The sequence below is a fragment of the Onychomys torridus genome, chromosome 9 (assembly GCF_903995425.1).
Source record: "Onychomys torridus chromosome 9, mOncTor1.1, whole genome shotgun sequence".
NCBI classification, from domain to species: Eukaryota; Metazoa; Chordata; class Mammalia; order Rodentia; family Cricetidae; genus Onychomys; species Onychomys torridus.
In genome coordinates this window covers 61,104,099-61,131,671 of record NC_050451.1, presented here as the reverse complement: position 1 = coordinate 61,131,671, position 27,573 = coordinate 61,104,099, and the positions used below count along the sequence as shown (strand labels likewise).

The 27,573-nt window shown below is 41.7% G+C and overlaps 1 pseudogene; it reads left to right on the top strand.

Moving 5' to 3' along the window:
• Positions 1-12,019: 12,019 nt before the first annotated feature.
• LOC118590919 lies at positions 12,020-12,538 on the top strand (annotated as a pseudogene).
• The last annotated feature ends 15,035 nt before the right edge of the window (positions 12,539-27,573 follow it).

The window sequence follows — 27,573 nt, the reverse complement described above, 5'->3', positions numbered from 1 at the left end:
CTCATGTGGTACCCACAGGTACAGGCAGGACAGTGTGTTAGATCTCATGGAACTGGAGTTACAGAGAGTTGTGAACCATTATGTGGGTGTGGCGGGTGTTGCTCTTAACCACTGAGCCATCTCTTTTTTGTTGTTGTTGGTTTTTGTTTGTTTGGTTTTTTTTTTTTCCCCCGAGACAGGGTTTCTCTGTGTAGTTTTGTGCCTTTCCTAAAACTCCCTTTGGAGACCAGGCTCACAGAGATCCACCTGCCTCTGCCTCCCGTGTGCTGGGATTAAAGGCGTGCGCCACCACTGCCCGGCCAAGCCATCTCTTTAGTATGCATGCACTTTAAATAAAGCCTACATTATTAATTAATTAATTAATTTATTTATTTATTTATTTATTTATTTTGTGGCTTAAAATGAGTTATTATTATTATATTTGTGTTTTAATTTTACACATCAGCCATGGGTTCCCCTGTCCTCCCCGCCTCCTGCCCCCACCCCCACCTTCTCCCCATCCCCTCCCCTCCATTCCCATCTCCTCCAGGGCCAAGACTCCCCTGGGGTTTCAGCTCAACCTGGTGGATTCAGTACAGGCAGGTCCAGTCCCCTCCTTCCAGGCTGAGCAAAGTGTCCCTGTGTAAGCCTAAGGTTCCAAACAGCCAGCTCATGCACTAAGGACAGGTCCCAGTCCCACAGACTGGATGCCTCCCAAACAGTTCAAGCTATTCAATTGTCTTACTATCTAGAGGGCCTGATCCAGCTGGGGGCTCCACAGTCTTTGGTTCATAATTCATGTACTTCCATTCATTTGGCTATTTGTCCCTGTGCTTTTTCCAATCTTGGGCTCAACAATTCATGCTCTTACAGTCCCTCCTCTTTCTCAACAATTGGACACCTGGAGCTCCACCTGGGGCCTGGCTGAGGATCTCTGCATCCACTTCCATCAGTTATTGGATGAGAATTCCAGCTCGACTGTTAGGGTGTTTGGCCATCTGATCACCAGACTAGGTCAGATCAGGCTTTCTCTCGATCATTGCCAGCAGTCTACAGAGGATGTATCATTGTGGATTTCTGGGGACCTCTCCAGCCCTCTGCCTATTCCTATTCTCATGTGGTCTTCATTTATCATGGTCAGTTATTCCTTGTTCTCCCTTTCTGTTCTTGATCCAGCTGGGATCTCTTGCTCCCCTAAGCTTTCTTTCCCTCAAACCTTGCCCTTCATTACTCCCACTGTCGTCTAGGTTGTTCATATAGATCTCATCCATTTCTCTGTCATTGGGTGATCCCTGTGTCTTTCCTAGGGTCCCGTTTTCTAGGTAGCCTCCCTGGAGTTGTGTAGCAGTCTAGTCATCTTTGTTTTACATCTAGTATCCTCCTATGAGTGAGTACATACCATGTTTGTCTTTCTGAGTCTGGGTTACCTCACTCAGGATGATTTGTTCTAGATCCATCCATTTGCCTGCAAACGTCATGATGTCATTGTTTTTCTCTCCATTGTGTATATGTACCATATTTTCTTTATCCATTCTTCAGTTGAAGGGCATCTAGGTTGTTTCCAGGTTCTGGCTATTCCAAACAAAGCTGATATGAACATAGCTGAGCAAATGCCCTTGTGGTATGATTGAGCATTCCTTGGGTATATGCCCAAGAGTGCTACAGCTGGGTCTTGGGGGAGATGGATTCCCAATTTTCTAAGGAAGCGCCATATTGATTTCCAAAGTGGCTGTACAAGCTTGCATTCCCACCAGCAGTGGAGGAGAGTTCCCCTTGCTCCACATCCTCTCCAGCATAAGCTGTCTTCTCTGTTTTTGATCTTAGCCATTCTGACAGGTGTAAGGTGGTATCTCAGAGTCGATTTGATTTGCATTTCCCGGATAATTAGGGATGTTGAGCAATTCCTTAAATGTCTTTCAGCCATTTGAACTTCCTCTGTGGAGAATTCTCTGTTTAGTTCTATAGCCCATTTCTTAATTGGACTGTTGGGCATTTTGATGTCTAATTTCTTGAGTTCTTTATATATTCTGGATATCAGCCCTCTGTCAGATGTGGGGTTGGTGAAGACCTTTTCCCATTCTGTAGGCTGTCACTTTGTCTCGTTGACTGTGTCCTTTGCTCTACAAAAGCTTCTCAGTTTCAACAGGTCCCATTGATTGATTGTTTCTCTCAGTGTCTGTGCCACTGGTGTTATATTTAGAAAGAGATCTCCGGTGCCAATGAGTTCAAGAGTAAATAAAGCCTACTTTAAAAATGCTATGACCAGATCAATACCTCCTTTAGTGGGAGTCCCCCTGCACTGTGCTTCTGTATAGATAAAACATGTTTGGGAATGAATTGAGTCATAATACAAGGAAGCCTGTACATGTGCTCTGAAGATTCAAGCATCAGAACTTGCTTTGTGGGCACAGGGGACCTGTGCATTCACACAGAGCCTTGAGCTCTGAAGGTTACTCACTCCAGTGTGAATGGTGAGTGTTTGCCATTCATATTGAAATTTATAATATCATCTTTGAGCTTCTGTTCTATTAAGTGAAGGTGTATGGGGAGCAGATGAAGTCCTGGATGAATGTGTATTATTGACATGTTCTTGGCCATGTCAAGATGCTAGGGTTCCTCTACCTGATGTTGGTATTATGTGCAGAAAGTATCAATCACAGCTTCTTCCTCCACAATGACTGCAACCTGAGGATGCTTCCCTATACAGACTTCCTGCTGGGATTAGCTACTCTCCTCCTCCTCCTCCTCCTCATTCTTGCTGCAAATAATAAACTCACTGGGCGGCTGTTAATGCTTCTCCACAAGAGCATGTGGCCTACCTGATCCTAGCTTTTCTGCATGTGTGTCTATCATTTCTTCATTCCCTATTGCCCCCCATCAGGTCAACCCCTAACCCATGCTGGTTGTGGTGAAGATGGCAAAACTGGGCATATGTTAATACAAGGGACAATTGCAACATGCATCCACAGTTCCACACTGCTCCACCCACATGTACCATGTGGAAGAATTCTATAAACACAGACTTCTAGGGACCCACCGTGCATAGGAGTTCAGCAAGATTCTAAACCAGTGAAGGTAAGTGTGCTTTTTCTATGACTAAGGAGCAAGGGAGGCAATGACTGTCCCCAGAGGCCACACTTTCTGTTTGGACCAGAACGTTCTTCAAATGCAGATAGAAAGCCATGGCCTATGAAGAAACACAGATCACCTATTAATCCCATATGAAAAATTTGGCTATTCCACCACAGCCCACCACCAGCCAGCGTACCTCTAACAAATCCTTTCTCACATCACTTACTGCTCTGTATAACCCAACCACTTCCCCTGAAATGCTGAAAGTGGAGGAGAGGAGAAAAACAGCCCACAGTGTCTCTTTCCCCCTCATCAGGACACAGAGAGCATGGTAGAGAGTGTTGGCAGAATGTGTAGTTGTGTGACATCTATTTCTGGGGAGTCGTGAATCGGGATTTACTCACCTCGGTTAAGGAATCCATAACAGAACAAAGCGAGGATTCCACAGAAGCCCAACTTGGCAAACCAGTGAGTTTTATTGGGGTTTCTTACAGGAACATGGATGAGGGGTCACTTATAGGAGGAAAAATGACTCAAAGACAGCTGTATCAACCAGGACCCACCAAAGCATGGGTGACAGCTCACAAAAGCTGGAACCCTAGAACACACTGCATGACTTTTGGGCAGCTCACCCCGAGTGTCTCTTCCAAACAGCATGGCTGGTCTAAGAGACACTCCATTGGTCCTTACTGCTGGCATAGGCTTGGAAAAGGAGGGTCCTCGTATATCCAGTCAGTTTCAGAGTCCTCATGGAGTCTCTGAGTCTTTTTACCTCCTGAGTTGTAAGGGGCCTCCATCTAGAACACCCCAAATCTTAAGGGGTTTTCCTGCAGGATGGAATATTATATCTTTGGGGAAATTGCTACACAATGTGTGTCCACGTTAAGAAGTGGGCGAAAATAAGTGAGCTGGTCTTGGGTGGTTTTCTGCTGTTCTGAAGATCAATGCACACAACACATGGAAGCTGAGAGAGGCAAACTATGTCAGGGACTCCCGTGAAACACTTTTACTTTTGTCGTGAAAGCTGACATCGCACCAACAAAGATGATTACGAACTCTCATGTCCATTTGAAGTTTTCATGTGTCTTTAGCATGGTATCACATGGCAAACTTTACAAATTACCAAACCAAGCCGAGAAGCTGTAGAGCAGGAAAACAGTGGCTTTCTTGTGTTTAAACAACGGGTGTCCCGTTTTCACTTTGCACCAGGTCTTACAAGTTCTGAAGGGAACTCTTTCAAATAAGCCACTCCACCTTCTCAACACCTATGTGACAAAATGGAGTGGGAGGGGACATCACTCCTTCCACCCAAGATGACAATTAAGAGCAGACTTGGCTCTGCAGGCTAGCATTGCCTTCCAGGGATTTCTACCATTCCTGCAGCTTGTTTTTTGTTTTTTTTTTGTTTTTGTTTTGTTTTTTTAAATTGTTGTTTTTCAAGTTGGCATAAAAGTAGGCATTCATGTTTTAAAACAGCAAGTTCAAAGAATGTCCATATTAGACATGCTTGCTGCAAATGGCTCCTGCGAGCTTTGAAAGATGGCATTTTGTTTGAAGCAATTAAACATATTTTCTGAGCTTAAAATTTCCTCCTGTCACTGCAGAGTCCAAATAGATGGTGAAAAGGGCCCAGAGAACCTTCCTGGAGAACCATTACAACTAAATGTCTATTTGTAAATGCAGCTGGTTTCCGGTTTAAAATATTTAAAGGGAAGAAAAATAATGTGCTTTATTTAAGCATGAACAGCAGAAGGCCTAGGTCCTTTTCTGAGGATTTAAAATGCTAAGCTCATAGATGACGCAGGGTCTGATGACCAGGCTAGACAGACAGCAGGAGGCAAAGCCCCTCCTTTGATGTGTGCTGACAGTCTTGGTAATTGTTGACAGAGAAGTAAACACAGGCTGACCTCTAGTTTTTAAGTTCCCAAGTGGCAATTATTAAAAGCCACTTTAGCCACCTTCAGAGAAATCTGTCTGTACAGTTATGAGATGTAGTATGCCAAACAAAAGAAAAACCTAAGCGACTAGGAACCTTCACGGTTAAACGCCTGCTGCCGACTGAATTGTCCTTAGTACTCCATGCTTCAAACCTATCCTCAAGTCGTATCCCAAAGAGTTTTGTTTGTGGCCCACCCCCCAGTGACCCTTTGTTCTGTAAGCCCTTCTCCTCCTACAAGGCCACAGAAGTCATCATCTTCTCCTACAGAACTGCGGGCAACGTCAACACGGAGGGTTAGGAGTGGGTGTTGAGAGAGGAGAATGACAAGCATAACTACCTCAGCTAACCTTGACTGAGAGCCTTTACTGTTTCCTGCGAGCCGCTGTTATAAACTCGATAAAACTTCACAACAATTCTCTTAGGTAGGATTACTCCATCTGAAGATAAAGATACAGAATCTCAGAGAGGAAAGCAGCTCCTTTGCACACCCCCTCCCCAGTCATATCATATCACAATTCAAAGCCGATCTGGCATCAGTTACCTAACTGTAGAGTGTTCAAGGACCTGAGCTTTTACTGTTTCCTACACCACCATCCTGAATCTTTTTCTTTTCCTCATACTGTTCGTCCTCAGCATTGTTCTGCCAACGTCATTGTTCATTCAAGCAGTCAAATACAGAACGTAATAGGCCAAAGCTCCTTTCATCAAGGCTGTCATCAGCCAATGGCTTTCTAGGACACAGATAAAAGCACCCTCCCTTTGTTTTTGGCGCTCAGGTCTGGGCCAGATATTTCCAGGTGCTTGGCTGCTTCTCTAAAAAACTGAAAAGAAGGGCTCACACAGTTGTGCGAAAGCAGCAACACGATGCTACTCAGAGTGACGCAGTAGCATGGGTTAGGAAAGGAGGCACTGTCAACATTGACAACAGGCCACATGTTATAGGTTCTCCTGGGAAGGAGGGGATGGTTAATATGTGCAGCAGCTTGGGTGGTTCTCTATTTTGATTGATAGATTAGGTCACATAACTATTTTCTGCTGCACATGCCCCTTCCCACAGTGCGTCTTATTTTCATCCTGTGGACACCTGAGTAAGCACAGGCATATGATAGTAAATAGAGAAATATCTCTGCAGGTTCACTTTGAGGACACAGTCTTCCTTACTGCATATGCACACAAAACCAATTCCTGACAGATTGGCCTTTCTGACCTATCTTATACTCAGATACACTGATAATATTCTTGAATAGAAACTGTCTACATTTGATTGTTGTTAGGGAAGGAGAAAACTCTGTTATCCAGAAAGGGAGGCACGGGCAGCTCTGTAGGTGGAGGGTGGGGGGAATGGGATTTCTAGACGCATTTGTTTGGAGAGTGGTGGGTGTGCCTAGTATATGCAGGTAAAGCAGCTAGGCAGTCAAGTGCGTCCTTTAAAGAAAGGTATGTGCAACCCCATCCCACCTGAGTCCCATGTTGCTAAGCTAGTCCAGATGCTTGTTTGCCTGCTTTGTGCTGATTCCTTACCCCAACCCCTTCTATGCTGGACACCCTCAGGCAGGACACAACCTCTGCTGTGCTGTGTACAAAGAGACTTTGGGCTTACCAAAGTGGGTGGAATGGTGGTCTTTTGCAAGTACAGCCATTTTGCATGGCAGCCAAATCATGACACCACATGATTGCACACCAGCTATCTGTGTTCTACAAACAAACATGGACTCATCTAACACACTTGTACGCTTGTTCAAGAAATCTTTGCCATGAGCCCCAAGTCCCAAGAGATTTTTTTGAATAAAGACTAGAGAGCTGGGTGCTTTGGAATAGACTCATTAAACTCAATAACACTTAATTGGTAGGCATGTAGGAGAAAGCTCTGTGTGTCTTATATAAGCATGTTCCTGAGAGAGAGCAGGATATGACCATTAGGGAAATACATCAAATCAATACAGTTTGCCTGGATACAACTCAAGCTGGGAGGTAAAGGCAAGTGCTGGGTCTGTTTTGAAAGCAATTGCCTCATTCTGACCCTGATGGTAATTTTCTTCTTATTTAACCAAGAGTTATGTTGCTTGTCACTTGCCTAAATCTCCACACAGCCACTTATGTAGAAAACTGAAGAATTTGCTTTGTTGTGAGGGAAACCCTTATCACTAAGCAAGTTTCTAGGATTTATATTAGGGGATAAAAATCTCCTCTGAGCACATAATAGAAGCTAGCCATTTAGCATGCCAATATTCCTATATTAAATTATATTAGAGTCTTTATTTTTCAAGAAGTATTAGGTCAAGCTGTCTTATCAAAATTTGACTGAATGAAATGTCCTTTCTATCTGCTGTGGATGAGATTAAGTTTCTGTTGGCATGATCCCAGTGAAACTGGTGCCTCTGAGCTGAACCTTCAGAGCCCACGTAATCATGGCTTCCAGTTTGGATGGTCCACACTGTGACTGCAGAAATCTTAAGCTAGAAAACACCCTAGTGAACGCTCACAGCTCCACTAGCCTTCAATAACAGGATAATAGAGTTACAATTTAGTTTGAAGTGTATCTAGGGAGAATCCATGCTGGGAATCTGAGCCTCAGAGAAGGCAGCCATCCTGCCACCCATAGGAAGCCACAGCCCTGTCAGCAAATCCTCTGAAGTGGAGGGTTTCCTTCAGGATACACTCTTGCAGAGTCAAAAAGAAAGAAAGAGTTTGTAAGAGAAGGAAGCAAGTGTCAAACAGATAGCAGATGTATTTTCAGGATTATATAAAACACACACACACACACACACACACACACACACACACACACACACACACTGAAAGGACTTCCACTTGCACTGTTGTCATGGTTACCTGATTTCTTATCAAACAGGAGAATCAAGCAGGGAAGGGAAACCTAGGAAATAGAGTAACCAGAGAGGCCCGAATCTCCATAGAGCTTTCATCCAACTGGGGTTGTTTATGAGGGCTTAAAATAGGAGACAGCTCCATGCTGCTTTATCCAAGGTTTTTAAGGGACTTTCTTTGCTATGTAGGATGGGACTTTGTCCTGCTGTGTTTTTTGAAAGATGAAATCACAATGACTAAAATGTCATTGTTCACAGGGATCTCTAAATGAACAATAGCATATGAGTACCTTTAAAGTTTTCTCTTCATGCACTAAAAGAAAACGTCTTTAGAAATGCATATAAGTTTGGCTGTTTTTTTTTTTCTTTTTTAAATAAAACTATATTTTACTACTTTGAATATTTTAGAATATTTTCTGTGGAGGTTACAGTTTTAAATTCTTGAAAAATTTAACATCATATTATTTTTATTTTTTAGTGTATGGGTGTTTTGCCTGCATGTGTGTCTGTGCACTGTGTACATTCTGGAATGTTCGTGGAAGCTAGTAGAAGGAATTGATCCCCTGGAACTGGAGTTACAGATGGTTGTGAGCTGCCAAGTGGGTACTGGGCATCAAACTCAGATCCTCTGTGAGAGCAACAAGTGCTTTTAGCCAGTGAGCCATCTCTCCAGCCCCTTAAATTCTTTTTAGAGATTTTGAAGAATATGCCCTTAATGTGGGGATTTAACAAGGCAACTCCATGCAGTTAAAAAGGAGGTTTATTTTGGGGGAAACTTACATCTAGTAAAGGGGTTGGTTACAGGATCCAGGAGAGGTGAGATGCAGTCCAGTAGAGTTCTCTGGAGAACTCTGACTTGGTCTTCCATCCAGCATCCAGGATCATGAGGAATCAAGAGGCCTGACATGTCTAGATCTCAGGTCTTAAGGGCTCTCATCTCGGCCCGCCCCAAGGGCAGGTCATCGATAGGCATGGCAGTTACCAGAAGCCTCACTAGGGGGTAGTCCTTCCAGGTCAAAGCTGGAACAGCTACCCACTCCATGCCCTCAATTTCTCTTCACAATTATTATAGGAGGAAAACCATGGCCACCTGCCTCTACAATGCCTTCACTTTCTCAGCCATTCCCTCCCCTCACCATCACAAACCATTGTTCTAGAGAAACAATGAACTTATAGATTTCTGGGTGCAAATTCTCATGTTTTCAAACACAATCAACACATATAACAACAGTTTACCAACTAACAGGCAGACAAAACGCATGTAGAGCTGGCAATATGAAAAGGCTAAGCATGGAAGAGATGGCAATATGGCTGTTTATTTGAGATATTTGAGAAATGGTGGAGGGGGTGAGCTTAGCAAGGAAGCAAAGAATCAGTAGTTTAACAACCTCCCAGTCACTCTAGTTCTCACAATAGAAAGGCTTGAGACCCAACTTGGAAGATCTTCAACCTGGGAAAGTAAGTCTTAGACTCAGTAATTTTGACTTCTCAAAGAATGTGTTGAAAAGTAACACTTTGAAAACTTGTATGATGGTTAATAGTAATTGTAGCCTTGATAGAATCTAGAATCACCTAGGAGAGAGATCTCTGGCCGTACCTGTGGTGGACTGGGTTAACAGAGATAAGAAGATCTGTCCACTGTGGGTGGTACCATTCCCTGGGCTCAGATTGTAGGCTGTATTAAAAGGAAGAAGTGAGCTGAGCATAGGTACTTATCTCTCTGCTTATAGTGATGTTGCCAACCACTGCAGGTTCCAGATGCATTAAATTCCCCACCATGATGTAACTATGTGTCAAGACAAACACTTCCTGACATTGCTTTTGTCAGACTATTTATCCCTGCAGCAGGAAAAGTAAGTAGGACATGTTAGTAGGGTCTGGAGATTGTTTTGGGTGCTATGGAGTTGATATTTTGTGTTACACAGATAGCATCCCCATGAAACAATGGGAAGAAACTGAAGCTCAGAGCAGACAGTTTATCCTAAGACTCAGAAAGCTGTGTCTTTGTTGTTACTTAGAGGAGTTTGTTTGTTTGATATAGGGTCTCACTACTCACCTTGAGCTGACCTCAAATTCACTATCTTCCTGCATCAATTTCTCAAGTGTTGGGGTCACGGGTGTGCCTAACCCAGCTAATGGGCTTCTACACACATTTATTTCATTATCCAACAATAGGCCCGGCAAAGGGCTAAAGGATTCTTACCTAAATAGTCCCACTCCTGATGAGATGTTTTAGAATACACATTTTAAGTTACATTCTTTTCATTTCTGCTTTATAATACAATTTGTAGTTTGTATATTTTTTGTGTGTGTATGACTAGGTGGAATGTCAAGTTATAGTACCTGCAAGTTTTATTTATTGTAGCACAGCAATGGAGACTCTTTAAACATGCTTGACAGAGAGGAGGACTTAAATCTTGACCAGGCCCAGCATGGCTGCACCAAATTGTTACTCTTGAGAATTGATTCTAATTTTTCCTGTAAAGTTGAAGATACAGAACCATTCTCAAATCTAAACTGAGAAGTCATTGTTCATAAAGTACAACTGTGAAATTTCTTAAAACAAATTAAGTCTATTAATAATCAATTATCCATGGAGGAGAGGAAAAGAAAATTTGAATTCATTTGTCACTGGAAAGTCAATTTCTGTGACACATTTGTCATCTCTCAAACATTTATTTAGGGCTAAGTGCCAAACCTAGAGTCCTAGAACTCCACGAGGGAGAGGATGAAGTAAGAGAAGTAACAGTTGGATGCTGGCACTGCACACAGAGCCAGAAATAATAATCAGGCTTCACTCAGTCACTTGAAAATGAGACAGAAGGGAACTTCTTGATTTGGGAGTTTCAAGTCCGGTGTGGTTAAGCTATGAGCAAATCCCCAGGTTATTTCTCCTGATGTGTCTCTGGAATCACAGCATTGTCTCTATGATGCACATTCAAGTAGAAACTGGTGTGGGAGCTTAGGGTGACTTCAACACAGCAATTATACTGAACTAACCCACCTTCTTGCTTTTTATGTGCATGGAGGCCTTGAGCTCCTTCCTCCAGCTCTTTCCCAATGAACTAAAATTGATGCTACAAATAATAGATTCTCTTCCATTTTTCCTTAGTTATTTTGGATCTGATCCTCTTCAACAAAAAAACCCTTATTCAACATATATACCACATAAAAAGAAGCCACAGGGTATCTGTGGAAATAGATGTGACTTCTCCAAGTTTGTTTCTTTTGATAAGAAATCATGTTTTAGTGAAGGGAGGGAACTTTATAGCAGAAAGCTGAAGTTTCAAATTTTATTCGAGTTGTATTTTTATTAGAAACAATATTGTTTTTTCTTTGCAGAATATAAAAGGCTAAATTTCATATTTCAATTTCTGTAAAGGCCCCAAGATCCAAATCCAACATTGAATGTGTGTGCTTGACCCATATCCCATTAACATTAACAGTGTGGCTTATACATAAGGATGAGGCAACAGGCAGCCACCCACCACCAGCATGAATAATACATGTTACTTAGAGCCTTGGAGTAACATGCTGCAGAGCAGACTCCTTTAATATTTTGAGCACATCTAAACTGTAATAAATAATGAAATTTAGATTAGTCTTTAAGACGTCTCTATACAATTTTGGCTCTTAGACCATTGCTCTGGATTCTATATGTATAGCTTAAAATCCAAATGTTCAAATTGGAAATAAGGATGTGGTATAATTATAAACATACAGATGCTCATAATTATTTATACTTACTTACATTTATACTCAAGGGCTTTAGAAAAGAACTCATGTTCCATAGAAGAAGCTGTATGTAGTAGGAAGTTGTAGGTTACATAAGACCCTAGCCTAGTGTGTTTTCAAGGGATATGACTAGAAGGGCCTCATCAGAGAATATTAATATTTACTAGCACTGAAAATCTTTTGTGCACTAAGCAGATTTCAAATAAATAGTACCAATCACAGAGTATCCTTGTGACGTTACTGACTCAGACAAAAACTTTTCCTACAGTTTACCTGGTCTGAATAGTCCCTCTTTAGGGCATCTCCTCTTCCCTGAAGAAGTCTGTTCTCTAAAGACAGGCCTGAAGATCAAATCTATTAGACATCGAAAGCTACCAGACTCAAAATGAGATTCATTAAAAAGTTCTGAATTCAATATCCCTTCATGATAAAAGTCCTGGAGAGGAAGTGAAGGCATCATGTTGTAGAGATGGGGGATAGAGTGGCCCACACCCTCAGGGACTTCCACCAGCAGAGCAGAGCTGAGTGGGAAATCAACAAGATGAAACCATCCACAGCTCCCAAGCACCCTTCTCCCTGCAGCCTCCTGAGTGAACAGCTGAGTCACCATCCAGAAATCAAAGAAGAGAATGCTAGAAAAGATACCACACTGTTGTCATTACTAAACGATGTACAAATGTGAATTCCAAAGATCCAATGTCTTCCTTGCAAGTAAAATATGTTGAAACACAACAAGAACTAAAAGAATTCAGATTGCCTACAGTGCATCACTTTGATATGAATATCATGGACGTTCCCAAAGGCAAATTTCTATTGCAGAAGCATTGTCACTTCTCAATAACCATAAACTTTCTCCAGAAACATGGACTTCTGGGGAAAATTACAAAAGAGTACCATTTAGAATTGGAAGACATAAGTTCCCTTCTCAAATATTTTCTCACTTGTGATGTCAAAAATCTTCTCTCCTGAAGACAAGAAAGCAATATGATAAAATGAAGAAAACCACAAAACAATTTACCTGTACCTCCAATCTCTGTGTTCTTTTTTAAAGCATACTAAATTGTGTGTGTGTGTGTGTGTGTGTGTGTGTGTGTGTGTGTGTGTGTGTGCATGTTTTAAAGTCCTGGAGAAACTAGGGACACAAGAGACATATCTTAACATAATAAAGGCAATTACAGAAATCCATAGCCAACATTGACCTAAACAGAAACTCAAAGCATTTCTACTAAAATCAGGAACAAGACAAGGATGTCTACTCTCTATATACCTATTCAATATAGTGCCTGAAGTTTTAGCTACTGCAACAAGTAAACTGAAATAAATCAAGGGAATTCAAATGGGAAAGGAATATTATATGATTTTTTTTTTTTTACATAAAAGACCCTAAAAATTCCACGAAGAAACTTCTACAGCTGATAATCACCGTCAGCAGCAACATGTATGAATGCCCAACATATTGCAAAAGAACTCAGGGAAACACCTTTCACTGTGGCCTCAAAAAAATAAAATATCTTGGGGAAACTCTAAATGAGCAAGTGCAAGACTCATATAATAAAAACTTTAAGACACTGAACAAAAAAACTGAAGTAGATGTCAGAAGAAGGAAAGATCTCTTCTGCTCAAAGATTTGTGGAATTAATATTGTAATACGGCTATTCTACTGAAAGCAATCTACAGATTCAATGCAATCTTCATCAAAATTTCAACTAATTCTTCACAGAAATTTAACAACAATCTTTAGCTTCATATGGAAACACATACACACAAAAAAAAAACAGGATAGCTGAAACAATCCTGAATAATAAGAGAGCTGCTAGAGGTATCACTACCTCTGATTTCAAGTTGTTCTACAGAGCTATGGAAATAAAAATAGATAGCTTGGTGGTGGCATCAAAATAGATATGTTGGTATATAGAATTGAATTGAAGTCCACAGATATATAAATACCTGATTTTTGACAAAAGAAGCCAAAAATACTCAATGGAGAAAAGCATCTTCAGTAAATGGTGTTATTTAAACTAGATTGTCGCATATAAAAGAATGCAAATAGATCCATATTTATCACTCTGCATGAAACTCAGCTCCTAATGGATGAAAGACTTCAACATAAGACCATAAACCCTGAATCTGATAGAAGAGAAAGCAGGGAATAGACTTGAGCTTATTGGTACAGGAAAGGATTTTCTGAACAGAACACTGATATACCAGACATTAAGAACAATTGATACATGGGACCTCATGAAGCTGAAAAGCTTCTGTATGGCAAAGGACACCATCATTTGGGCAAAGTGGCAGCCTACAGAACAGGAAAAGATCTTTACCACTTATCCATCTGATAGAGGATCAGTGTCTCCTACAACACTCATCAAAGAAGCTGCTTCTTGCAGTAGATGGGAACTAACATAGAGACCCACAACCAAAGTACAGAGAGTAAGAGATTTTGGAGCTCTCTGTCCTAAATGGGATGCCTTCTTCAAGGCCCTCCTCTCAAGGCTCAGGGATCAAAGTGAAAGAAGAGACAAAAAGACCCTAAGAGCCAAAGGTGATGGGTGACTCCCAGGAAATGGTGTCTTCAGACACAATAGGATTGATGCACATGGGAACTCACAGAGACTGTGACAGAATGCAAAAATCTGCACAAATTCAAGCCAGCCAAGGCTCCAGCACTGAGAGAGGGAAGTGGACATGGACACCCACCCCTAACCAAGAAGCTACCTATAAGGGACTCTCACTGACAAAAGAAAAATCAGTTTTCTCCAGTGGGGTCTCATTGGATGTATAAGGCACACTTCAGGGCAGGCCCCATGCCCAGGAGCAGATGGACAACATCCAACAAACTCAATGGTGTTTTTGTGTACTTTTTTTCTCCTTTTGCTTTGTTTGGGCATTTTTCATCTTGTTGGTCCTTGTTTATATTTGATGTTTGTTTTGGTGAATGTGTGTGTGTGTGTGTGTGTGTGTGTGTGGTCAAAAGAGAGGGGTAAGGGAGAGGGAGACATAGTTGTTTTTATATATGTTTGCTTGTTTGTTTTAGAGGGAGGGAGTGACATAAAGTTGGGTTGATAGGGAGGTGGGGAAGATCTGGGAAGAATCCAGGCCAGGGGGAAAGAGATAGTTAAAATATATTGTATGAAATTTTTTTTGTAAATAAAAATTAGTCTTGGCTGAAACATAGAAACTAAGGTACTACAAAATATGCAGCCTTAAAATTTGTACCACACTCCCACTCCCAAGGTTCAAAAATAATTCATATGGAAAGAATCTGAGCCAGAAGCTGTGGAGGACAGGAAAACATTGTCTGAATATAGCTGAGTAGCTGCACATATGACCTCAGTATTGTGATAGCATGTACAAAATCTGTCCAAGCTCATGCTAGACCAAATTCCAGCATGCAGAGGGGAGCTGAACACATAATTCCATTTATAGCCTTGAAGGAAATGGCAACTGTTAGCTGCCAGGAGAGGGAGAGACCATTTTTTATAAGAGTGTAGCCCATGATAATTCAACTGCACTCCAGTATAAGACCACACATCCAAGGATATTTGGTCAGCACAAATTGGTCTTGAAGAGGGCTTCATTATTATTGTTTTAAAGGATGAAGAGGGAGTGGGGGTGGATGTAGGAAGAGTTGACTGGGATGAATATGATCAAAACATAAGAAACTTGAAACTGTCAAAGAACTAATTTTTCTTTTCTAAAGACTCACTTATTTATTAAGTTTATAGTGTTCTGCCTACATGTATCCCATAAGCCAGAAGAGGGCACCAGATCTCATTACAGATGGTTGTGAGCCACCATGTGGTTGCTAGGACTTGAACTCAGGACCTCTGGAAGAGCAGTCAGTGCTCTTAACCTCTGAGCCATCTCTCCAGCCCAAATGTGTAGCCCAGGCTGGCCTTGAACTGGTGATCCTCCTGCCTCTGCCTCTTTCAGAAAATCCTACCAGTGTGTGCCACTAATTTTTCTAAAAGTCCTTTGGAGCTTTTGAAAGAGTGCTTGCCTCATATACACAAGAGCCTGGATTCAATCTCCAGGACCACAAAACAAACAAACTAGCAGAAGATATGGCTCAGTTGAAATCTAATAACAGTGTGGCCTCTGCCCACAGCTACTGCCCCTTTTAGAAATGAATCTGCTGGAAGTTCTTTGATGATGTTCTATTGCTTACTAAATAAAAGGTTCCTTGGTGTAGACCTCTATGGAGCATCAATGAAACATAGCAAAAACTTGGTTGAACTAATTCTCTCAGACCTCAGACTATTCACCTACTAGTAGTTCTTGCTTTGTTTAATCACTGTTGAATCACCTAGAATCACTGTCTTGTCTGGCCAGGAATGTTTTTATGTTTTCTTTGCTTTTTTCTGTTTTTCAGATCATCCTTACTTTTTACTACCATATCTAAACCAACTGAAGTGTGAAATGGCCTGCATCATTTACCATAAGAGATGACATAGATAAATTGCTGCAGAAGCTTCCATACCAGTGGTCCATTGATGAATTCAGGATGGAATAGACAAATCTTAAGAAGTTCATGGATTCACCTCATCAATGGCAGACCCAGATTAGTTTTTGGTTTCCTATAGATATCCTATTCATCTTCTGAGTGCAGATAGAAAACCACTGTAGACTCATAAATGAAGAGTGACAATAAAATAATAAAACCACTGGTATGTGGGCTCATATGCATTTAGTTCCTATAGAGATTCTTGGATACCCAGATGAAACTTAGACCAAAATTAACTTGACAAAGTACATCTTGAAAATAAGCATATTCATATGCAACCCTGATCATAGAGTTTTAAAATAATATGTGTATAATATTCTTGTAAGTATTCTGTATATAGTATAATTTTATAAATAATTTGTGTGCATATATATATATATATACATATATATATGTGTGTGTATATATATATATATATTTGACAATGGAAGGTTGATACACATGAGGAAATAATGGGGACTTACTATAGCTTACAATGTTCACAAATTGGCTCTGAGTCTTCTGAAAACCACAGTAGAAACAGAATTATGATCCTTTACAAAATTCATTTTGACAATAATTAAAGGCTATACCAGACTATCTCATATCTAATACTTACTATACAATCACAGACGTATAGTATGGTTATAAGGCATCTCTGGTAGATAATAGACACAGACTGTTACAAATCATTCATTTATTCATTTAATGAATGTAAAGTGACCAATGCTGTATAAAGGAAGAAAAGGATGAAATACTTGACTTTCAAGAGTTTTCAGGCTAATGCTTGGAGAAATATTCAAATGAACAATTAATTATAATATACTGACTAAAGAGTACCATGGATAAGGTGTAATTCCTTCACAAATATTTCCATTTTCTAAAACCAAGACCAGTTTTTGTTTCATCTTCCTACTAGTCTGTCTCTTTCCCAGAAGCCAGGATCAATGTTGAACCATTTGCTAGGGATTCAGTAGTACTCTTATGGCCAGTGTACCTGCCCTCAGCACATCTAGTTTCTATAGCCTTGCCACTGCCTGGACATCCAGTTGTCTTCCTGGTTTCTCTCCTGCCATCTTGGTCCCTTAGACCCCTGTACTAACACTTGAACAGACATGCAAATTGCCTCCTTTACCTTGGTAAAGGTATTAAAGATCTGACCGCAGTGAAAATACGGGATTTGAGGTTTGAATGCTTCACTGGAATTCTCAGCAGGATTCCTATGCTGAGGGAATGAAAGGGACACCTAAGAAAGAAAGAAGACCCAGCAACTGGCTCTGATCCTGAGGATGTGAGGAATCCTGGGACTAAGATATGGAGAAAGCCACAATGGAACAAGACCTGTACCAGACTCACAACCAAGCAAGACAATAAAAGTAATAATAAGATGCAATCAAATACTCTGCTGTCTGTCGACATGCTGATGTGGAGGAGAAATCTCACAATGCCCCAAGTCTAGATGAGGAGCAATAGGCAGTTAATGACTGCTGAGAGAGGGAGACTCCATCTATGAGCTCCTTGTTTACCTAGTGGTCATCCCTAAAAACATACACATGAACAACATTATATGGAGTCAGCAGCCTGCATATATTTATTTACTTGCTTACTTATTTATTTATTGGTTATTTTGAGACAGAGTTTCTCTATGTAGCCTTGGTTGTTTTAGCTAGGTAGCTAGGCTGTCCTTGAACTCTGAGATTTACCTACCTCTGTCTCCTGAGTGCTGGCAAAGCAGATTGCATTTATAAGTTTTAAGTGTGTGTGTGTGTGTGTGTGTGTGTGTGTGTGTGTGTACATAATAATACTGAAATAAGAAGAGGCTATGTATTTGGGAGGTACCAGGGATACAGTGGGACAGAGGAAGAGTTGAAAGGTGAAGTCAGGGGACAATGTAAGTACAGTACTCATATATGAAATTCTAAAACAAATTATTAATTTTTTAATAAAGAAACCATCTCAAAGAATTTTATGCACTTCTAAATCTACCTACTTGAGCATAGATACTAGTTTATTCTCTCAAATTCAAAATAAGTCAGTCATGTGAATTTTTAAAAGAGAATGATAATAATAGACCAGCAACAATGATGTCGGCTTGGTGTGTGTTCAAGAATGAGCAACATTTGCTCAGATGTGAAGCACACTTCTGTGTTGAGTGGATCTCTATCAACCATCTCAATAGTTTGTGGGATTCCTTCAGCATGGGGACATCAGCTTCTACCACAATTAGAGTCAAAGAGCTTAAAGAGGCAAACACAGGAAAGTGCACCTTAATGGTGATTTGCTTCAGTCAATAGGCAAGTGGTGTTATCAGGAGTTTTCTCAAGATTCTATTCTGCCCTACCTCTTAACACAAGAATCGAGGGGAGTTTTACACCTCTCCTTGCTTATGATCCTAGGATAGCATCCCCTCTGAACCTTCATAGTTTAGTTATCTCCACACTCTCCAACATTATCACTCAAATTCCTTCAGTGTCATAAGCACTACCAAAACTGAGGGCCCTGCATGCAATGAGGAGGACATGAGTCCACCCCCTAAGAGCAAGCCGAGAAGAGAGTATTCTGTGTGAAGGAGAGGATGGTGAAAGAGTGGCTGCGTTATGCATTTCAGGTAGGAGAACTGTGTGCAAAGGTATGCCAGGCTTACAATCCTTTGCCTGCTCCCAGGGACACCAAGGAGGCTAGTAAAAGGAAGTCTGCAGCGACCTCAAGACCTTAGCAATTGGCTTCTGTTCTGACGGAGATGGGAACCTACAAGAAGATTTTGACCAGAGGAGGGATGTGATCCGAATCACATTTTAACAGGAACATCTTGGCTGTGTGTTGAGAATAGACTCGGGAACATGGGGGTAGAAGCAGGGAATCCAATTTGGAGGCTGAAAACTAGGCCCCAGTCACTAGGGAGTTTACAGTAGATGTGGGATGAAATGATTTGACTCTGAAGCTATTTTGAAAGTGAGATGACAATATTTTTCAAGAAATCACATACGGAATTTGAGAGTCCGTGTGGTGTCCAAGCCTGAAGCTTAGGTCCTGAGCAATGGCAATAATGGAGTTGCTATTTTCTGGAGTAAGAAAGACTTTAGAAGGAGCAAGCTTACCTAGAACGTTAGGAGCCATGTTGAACGCTATTTTGACACAGTGCAAATAGCAGGAAGTGCAGGCTATTTTGACACAGTGCAAATAGCAGGAAGTGCAGGCTAGTATTTAAAATCTGGATATTAATGTAAAATTAACATGGGATTAAGCATGGATAAAAAAGACAAGAGGACCAAGGATCAATCTCTGGGGCAATGCAAGTGACTTGCTAAGGAGAAGGGATTGATTATATGAATCAAATGCCAATCATTGGTCAGCATTGAAAACAAGGATCGTACATGGTCCATTGAATTACTCATCTGAAAGACTTGAATGACCCTGACAAGGAAGTGTAAATAGAGGCGGGAAAACCCCTGCTCCCTACCACCTCTTACTGGAAGTAGTGAACAATGAGAATCAAGAGACAACTAATTAGGAACTCCCTTCGAGGTATTCTGTTGAGAATGGAAGGGGAGAGCCAGACAAAGGGATCTGAAAGTGAAAAATGAGTTCAAAAAGGTCTGATGCTTGTTTGTCTTTAGGATGATAAGAAATATCTATCAGAAAAGGGGAAATATACAACCTGGGTATGATTAATGAGAAAGAATGCTGGAGTAGAGGGTGTCCTTGACAGGTGCTATGGGATGGTCCTTCTGTATGCTGTGAATATGTGTTTCTCTCATTGGCTGACAATAAAGTTGTTTTGGCCTATGGCAAGAGAGGATAAGTTTAGACGAAAGAATCAAACTAGGACTCAGAAGAAGAGGGGCAGGGTCAAGACAGATGCTTGGATGCTAGAGGACCATTAAGCCATGGACCATATGGCAATAAATAGATTAATAGGGATGGGTTAATTGAAATGTAAGAGCTAGTTAATAATAAGCCTGAGCCATCAGCCAAACATTTATAATTAATATAAGCCTCTGTGTGGTGATGTAGGAAGTGGCTGCTGAATATTTGGGAGTTGTTGGCAGAACAGAAACTTCTGTTTACAGACAGGGCTTGAATAGAAGTGAAGGGAATAGCCTCAACTAGGGTCATGGTCCTGATCCAGCCTTTCTACTCAGCCTCTTTCCAAATCATTTGTCATCTCCTTTGCAAAACTAATTGCAGATTGAATGGTTTGCCCCTCAAGATGTGTTGAAATCTCATCCTTATATTGTGGTGACATTTGGAGGTGGAGCCTTAGGGAGATGATTTTAGGGAAGAGCTAATGCTGAATGGAATTGGTCCACTCATAAAAGGGACTCCAGAGAAAAAATGTCACTCTTCCTACCATGTAAAGATAGGGCAAAATTTACCCATGTATGAACCAGGAAATAGACTCACATTGGGTGCCAAGTATATAAGAACCAGATCTGAAAGCATTAAATGTCAGCTGGTATCTGGGTGAGGATACACATACCTGTAATCTCAATACTTGGGATGCCAATGCAGGAGAGTGGAGAGTTTAAGACCAGCCTAAACTACATAGTGAGATCCTGTGTCTAACAACAACAGCAACAATGGAATAGAAATAAGCAAATAAATGTCTATTGTGTATAATTCATGTACCTGGTGGTATTTTGTTAAATCACCACTTTATAGCTCTCCTCCCTCCCTTCAATGAACTGGTCTTTAAAATTTGCTTCACATTTTCTCTTCTGCCTGATTCTCTAAATACAAGTGTGCTTATTGCACACCTAACCTCACACCTCTTCAGATTTCTTGTCTTCACAATCACTAGCACACACAGGTATCTCAAAGGCCACAGGCATTTCAAACATAACGTTTTCCAACATGAAGCCATATTTCTTTCCAAATGTGCTTCTATGGTTTAGGCAGCAGAGATAGCGTGGGAATAAGTATCAGTCAATTTTCTAGGTGATTTCCATTCTTTTGGAGGATATTTTGTGGAAAATGGGAATTGATGACTTCTTTTGTCCTTGTTGAGTGACTTTTCCCATTTTCCTGGGGATGCAGGAAGAAACATTCATTCACCCCAAATCAAACATGTCACCAACAGCAAAGAGAACAAACAAAAAACCAACCAAAGAAACAAACAAAAAGTTGGCTGGTGAACCAATGAGTGTATGGAGGTTATTTACAGGGGCTGTGGGTGATTCAAAGGCTCTAGTAACACCTAAAAAAAAAGTACTTCAACATGGGCAATGGCTGATGGAAGCTGAGTCCCTGGAGCAACTTGTTCAGTTTATGGGTAGCTCAACCTGAGACAGTCTCCTCTTCCCTGGCAATCACCTTCTGATTATCCAACCTGTGGCATGGGAGAGATGTAGAAATCTTAAAACATTCTGAATTTTGTAAGCTCCCTTAGCTTCCAAATTCTTGTGCGTGTGTGTGTGTGTGTGTGTGTGTGTGTGTGTGTGTGTGTGAGAGAGAGAGAGAGAGAGAGAGAGAGAGAGAGAGAGAGAGAGAGAGAGACTGACTACCATCTTCCTCCTAGATGTTTCAGTCTGGAAGAAACAACTACACCTTAGTCTTTATTAAGAATTGAAATCACTGGGCGGTGGTGGCACATGCCTTTAATCCCAGCACCTGGGAGGAAGGGGCAGGCAGATCTATGTAAGTTCAAGAAGAAAACCTGCCTAAAAAAAAAAAAAAAATTGACAGGAAAAGAGATTCCCAGCCAGATATGAACACAAGAAGGCAATGAACTACACGAGGGTGGGGGTGTGTGACGGAATATTGCCAGCATAAAGTGAGAGATGGGAACGGAGTCATGGAGAATCTCCTGAGTGAAGTCACTAGAGAGAATTCTCAGAGGTCATCCTGGAACTCATCTAAGGACAAGAATGACTGTGGTGCTCAGGGTATGGCCAGGAGAGGGGTGGAAATGAAGAAAGAGCATTCATCTGAATTGGCAATGGGCACCATGGAGGTGTGGGGAGGAAAGGCTACATGTGGTCTGGGATCATGGAGAACCTTGTTTATGAGGAACTAGAGCAACAATTTTATCCTGAAACTAAAAACTGAGTCACAGAAGACATGTTAGGAAAAAGACTAATGTCTCAAATTTGAATTTTGAGTGACCAATTAAGGCCAGACTGTCGCTGAATTAAGACATAAACCAGTGAGGAGAAAGGGGAGAAAAAGTTAGGAAGGACTTCAAGTACAAACCTCATGGTCCTAAGCAGCACGGGCTGAAGGAATGTGAAAGTAAGATTCCTGGTGTGTGTGTGTCCCCACCCTCAACCCAGATCAGAGAGAGGCTCACCCAGCTATTGAGAGGATGAAATGAAATAACGGATGTCTGGCACATGGAAAAGGCTCAGTAAACATTTTACTTCCCACTGTTCTCTTATTACTGGCATCATTACTTAGCAATAACTAGAGCCAGAAATATGGGAGTAACTCTAGTTCCTTCTGTCCTTTGCCCTCATGTCCAGTGTCCCAGAGTTGAAGAGCTAAGAGGGACAGCCAGGGAGGGAAGCATCCTGTGCAGGGTGCGTGGCTTGCCTCTGGCCTGAATTTGTGGTTTTGGAAGAAGAGGCCAAGGGCACTCTGTTTCAAGGCTCTCAGCAGCCTGTACCTTCAGGGCTTGCACGGGAGTGAGTGAGGGGTGAGTCATGGCTACTCCTAGAACAGCTCCTCCATCTCTCCTGCTTCTCCTTCCTTTGGGTCCATTCAGAAACTTGTAAATTAGAAGGTGCTCACCCTTCTGCGAAGAAAGGACAGGGTCTCAAAGAAACTCAGGACAAATGGCTACCTGAGGTGCTTATTTAACATATCAACGTGAACTCTGGCACGCAGGCTCTCAGTATTGCCAGTACCTCTTAGAGTCATCATCCTGGCTGGCCCCTACCTCAAACCTCTTCACTTCATCCCCCACCCTCAGCTTCCCTTCCCTTCCCTTCCTCCAGCTTCTCGTCCTATAAAACCTAGCTTATTTTGGCTATGTGATCTCTTGGTTTCCAGGTGCTCTCTAAACCCCAATCCCCATGGCCAGGTTCAGTCTGGGCCCTTCCAGATGCCTCTGGCTGCTTTCTCCCTAGTATCTACAAGAAAACTTCTCCTCATCCATACCTTAGAAGCAGCCATGCCATCTTTTTGTTGTTGTTGTTGTTCAGATTAACTAGATCCTAAACAGAAATGAGGACAGTTTGGGGTCTTTTATGGAGCAAGAGGTGTATGTCACTTTAATTTATGTGTGTACGCTTGCCCACATGTGTGAGGGTACTCATGCACATGGATGCATGTATGTGCTGAAGCCATAGGTCTATGTGGGATGTCTTTTTGAGGCAGCTGTCTCTCACTGGGACCCAAGACTTGCAATTCAGTTAGATTGCCTGGCCAGCTGGCCCCTGGGATCTATCTGTCTCTGCCTCCCCAGTGCTGGGTTTATAGATGTATACCATCAAGAGCTTCATACGTGGGTTCTGGGGGCTGAACTTAAGTCTTCATGCTTGCACTTCCCCCATTGAACTATCTCCCCAGTCCCAACCATCTTATTTTTAGAAATAGTTGAGGCCAGGAAAGGGCAAAAGTATGTGGATGGAACACAGGTTCATTGCTGACAAGGATGACGTAAAAGAAGAGGCGAGGGAGCTTCGGGGCAGACCCAGAGGTCCTGGACCTGGATCGACGTAGATTGCTGCCTTCCTTCAAATGGCTCTGAGCTAGCTGCACTAAAAAGCACAAATCTAATAATATGTAAGTTACTGCTCAATAGAGCATGTTTTAGATAGACAGGGGACCAAATAAATAGAAACTCTCCTAAGTAGATACTAAGGGGTTAATAAATGTAGGCTCAAAGAGTGATGGTGGATCCAGATAAGTTGTGAATCATCAAAGTTGCACTCACTTCTTCCTGGGTGTTGTTCTTCAAATTTTTTTGTGTGTGTTGGGGAGGTGGGGGTCATTGAGATACTTGCTATGTAGTCCAGGCTGGCTTTGAACTCACAGCAATCCTTCTGCTTCAGTCTCTTGAGTGCCACTATGCTTGACAATAGCTGAATTTAAATCAAGAATTCTTAATGTTGACAATGCCTTTAAGTCCCAAAGAAAAGTCTTCAATGGGGATGATTTTTTTTAAATGCAAACTATTTTGTTATACTACCGAGGGGAATTCTAGATGAAAGAAAAGGCCAACAGGACAGCTGAGAGGAAGGAAGAGCACCTTCCCTGCCCCTCAATTTACAAGCAACAGGAAGGAGCTTGCATTTGTAATCCTTTTTGATTAATGTATATTAGTTGTGTAGAATCATGAGTTTCATTGTGACAGTTTCATACATCATATGGCATATTTTGGTCATTTACGTTCTTCCTTCTTACCCCTTTTTTAATCCCCTCCTCTAGTGGTTCTCAACCTTCCTAACAATGCAACCTTTTAATACAGTTTTTCATGTGGTGGTGACCCCCAACCATAAAATTATTTTTATTGCTACTTCATAACTATAATTTTGCTACTGTTATGAATTGTAATGTAAATATCTGTGTTTGCCACTGGTGATCCCTGTGAAAGGGTCATTCGATCCCTAAAGGGGTCATGACAGGTTGAGAACCACTGCCCTCCTCCTTTCCCCCAACTCCTCCTCCTTCTTCTCCAATGGTCTCTCTTTTAATTTTACATGATTTTTTCCCCTCTTCCCTGGATGAAAGAAAACACTCCATGCTTGTCTTCCTGTGTCTGGATTATTTTTCCTAGTATGTTAATTAAGGCAGACTGTGCTTTTAAAAAAGTGCCTTCCTCTGCCATTCCCTCTCCTTTCCATCACAGGCCTTTCTGGGATTGCAGTCCTGGCTCATCTCTGAGTTTCAGGCAGAAGATGCTTGTGTTGACATGAGGGGAAATGTTCACATAACACAGAGAGAAAGGCTCCTGGGTACCAGAATGGGAACTAAAGTTGTCAACAGGCTAACATCTCATCCTCACTCACCCTGTAAGGATCACCCAGATGTTGACCACTATTCTTGCCTTGGGCCGATCTATCAAGCAGGTGCCAGAGAACTAAAAGTGACTTCATTCTGCCACTCATGTTCTGAGAGGCACTGGCATGTCTTTGGAAGGGATGCTCTGTGCTGTTTCTCAAAAACTCTCTCCAATCTTACAGCAGGAAAGCATCTTGATTTCCTTCCTAATCCAGCCCTATCTCTCCCCAAAAGTGTTTGTTTTAAAGGCCTTTCCGGCAACCAATTCCTTTCTAAGCAACTCAAAACTTCAAATGTCAAAGTCTTGATTTTTCTTCTATCATTATATTACTTTTCCACAGAGTACATGGAGGCCCTGTACTAAAGCATGGAACAATGTCTGTTATCCACGGAGGCAGAACGTGGAGGTTGTGGATATGGAAAGTAATCACTTTCTACTTGATGAGCTACCACTGTCCTCTAGGGGTACCTGGGTGGTGGCTTGTTCCTCCAGCAGCACTACCTTAAGTGGCCATTCTTCTTCACCCCTCCCTGGTCATGGTAAAGGAAGAGGAGCCTTCTGACCACTATGCTGGGGAGTGGGTACCAAATGACAGTAGCAGTGGCTTTCTGTAGATGAATTTCTAAACAGTCTTATTAAATAAGAAACACAGAGCCAAATACAGGGGTGCAAGCTGTAGAGATCAGAGAAATAGTGAGAGCCACCAGCTAACCTTAGCTCACCACTCTGTCATAGCTTCCCAAGTGAGAGTTTCTTCTTGTCTAACCTGTGCCTTTATTGCCTTGCTGTTCTGCCCTCTCATTGTCTCTTAGCCCAGCTACCTCACTTCCTTGTCACTGCCTGTCTGTATAGACCTCCAGGTCTCTATGGTTGGTACCGGGATTAAAGGTGTGTGTCCCCACGATTGGTTGTTCCCTAGTGTGTCCTTGAACACACAGACCCTGCCTGCCAAGTGATTGGATTAAGGGCGTGTGCTACCACTGCCTGACTTTTGTTTAAGGCTGGCTATGTCCTCTGATCTCCAGGCAAACTTTATTTATTAACATACAAGTAAAATATCACCACATTTCAGCACAAATAGAATATTACCACAGCCTTCTCTCCCCTGCAGCTCTGGTGGGCAGGAACAGCTAGGTGTCACTAGTACGATGGTTCCCTGGGTTCTTCTCACCTCTGTCTCCAACTCCAAGTGAACCCTCCTTTGTAACACTTGACTCCATATTTCCATGGTACAACCCTTCTGGGGCTGAGTCCTTCCTCTTCCCACCCCAACACCAATAAAACACAAGATTTAGCCTGTTAATTGTTCCCTTCCTACCAACAAGGTAGTTAGCCACCTGTACCTGCTAAGGCCCTGCTTCCACTTAGGGGCCGATAAAAGGGTCCTATTTCTTTTGAAGTTCAGAAACAGCTAACTTTTACTGAGTGCTTACAGCTGACCCCAATTAGGCCAGTTAACCCGTGTGTGGAAACTAAAGAGGAAGTAGGTAGCAGCGAGTGAGAGAGCAGCTACCTCTGAATCCAGGCTCACCCACAACCTGCAGCCACATTGAACTCTGCATTAAACTGATTCCCTTCGCTCTCTTTCCCATCCATTCTTCCAACCTGTGCTGTTTGGAATTATGGAGGACTCAATGGCAAGGGACAGCAAAGGTGGCTTAGTAGTCTGAAGGACTTGAAGTTTTCTTGGAAGTTCTGTCATCTGCCTGGTTAAGCGGACCTACAAAATCAAGGAAACATGCAAAGATGTACAGGAGGGCAGACAGCAGATGGCTCCACTCCATCCGCACAAGCCCTTTCTTTTTGTTCTTGAAAGTTGGTAGGAATACAACGTCAATTTTGTGCCAAGAACCTTTTTTATTCTAAAATTCAAATGTCCACATTGCCGAGCATTTGGAGCCTCGTGAAGGTTAAGAGTGAAAATGGATCTTACACGTGTTCTCTCTGCCTGCAAATGGCCCGAGTTAATGTTTGTGGGAATTCTTCCCAGACCCCTTTCTATATACCCATGTGTGTATTTCTAAGTGGAATGTCTGTGATACAGAAAAAAAAAGAAATATATATAGGTATTCATGAAATATTTTAATAAGGAGCATATTTCTCTACTTTTTTGAAAATTCCCACTTTTCAAATGTATTTACTTGTGGTAGCACACATTATCATAGAAAATAATGGGTCTGCTGACGACACTCATGAACGTATGTCATGAACTGTTACTTTGTTCTCTCTGTGTCCTCTTCTGCCCTTCACTCTCCTTCCACTGGTCCCTTCTTCTTCCCAAATAGTACCCACTTTCACTTTTAGAAAATACTAGTTTTTTAATGGCAGAAAATTAGTCAACAGTTGTTTAACCGTTTTCCTAAAGATGAGCTATCGGTGTTTCCTGATTGCTTTCAATGATAAGAAATGCCATTCCTTATTATATCCTCAAAATCATTTACCAGAACTGGAAATGCTGGGTTAAAAGTGTAAGTCCAATGGCTTTGAGTTTGGTGTATGGCTGGTTAGCTAAATAAAATGTGAAGTTTATGCTAAATAAGTCTTTGTTAGTTTTTTAAATGGATAAAGCGGTTCTGATAAACTATCACATTGATTT